This window comes from Penaeus monodon, chromosome 22 (assembly GCF_015228065.2).
Source record: "Penaeus monodon isolate SGIC_2016 chromosome 22, NSTDA_Pmon_1, whole genome shotgun sequence".
NCBI classification, from domain to species: Eukaryota; Metazoa; Arthropoda; class Malacostraca; order Decapoda; family Penaeidae; genus Penaeus; species Penaeus monodon.
Window position 1 is genome coordinate 29,113,652 of NC_051407.1, and position 1,075 is coordinate 29,114,726.

Consider the following 1,075-nt stretch of genomic DNA (forward strand, 5'->3'; position numbering starts at 1 on the left):
CATTTCTTGGAAGAGACTAAATTAAGATTAATTCTTCTAATCTGTGCCTAGATATAAATATAACACTGAAGACTTTCCTTTCATTTAAGAGATAATGAAACGTAGCCTTTTGCAGGTATGGCTTAAAAAAAAAAAACGAAGTCTTATCGATATTTCACTTTATCATTAATTATTTTAATTCTTCAGCTTGGCTAATAACCAACCATATTTCCGAATAATTATGATAAAAACGAAGCGACAAAAAAAAAAGAGGAAGCAGATATTCCACAACAAATCATTCAGATCACTTTCACCTAAAAAGAGGGGAAACGAAAAATTCTAAAATACAAATACACTGCTCTGCGCCCACTCACCATGTCCTACGTCGGGACAGAATCCTTTGTATTTCTGCTTTGATATCCAGATAATATTAAGCAAGAAGAGAGTGATTTATCAAAGATGCTGGATATCGTGTTTAGGAGATGGAAAGGAGAGTCGGGCAGTGATGAAGCTAAAGTGAGATACTCAAGAAGAAGCAGTAGATTTGTTTTGACATAATGTACAGAAAAAAAAGAATGACAGAAGAGATAACATTGATAAAACAACGATGATAATGAAAATAAACGGTTATTAATGATAATATTAACACCATTTTTTTTCCAGTGATTGACAATAATTATTAACTCCTTCAGAAAAACTCGCAAACGCAAAAACATATAAAAAAAAAAAATTAAAACTTTAAAAGCCAACTTAAGTCAGGCCCTTTCAACACACAACTTTTTGTAACATTGTCTGAACATGCCCTCAGTGCTAACATCACCACCATTACCTCTCAACGCTCTAATGTTTGAACTCATAACTCATGTTACAGTCTCTGAATAAAGTTTTTTATTTATTTGTATTCCCTTGCAGTGTTGAAAAATGGTGCAACTGGTTACATTTTACAAGTTCACTCCAAGCAACTGTAACTGTAGAATCAGATCTACTTTACATTATAAGAAAAAGAGTATTTACATTCTGTAGCAAAAGGCAAAGCAGCTAGACTGTCTTTCCTTCATAACACAAGATCGCAAGGGGTCATGGTCTAAAATTAGAT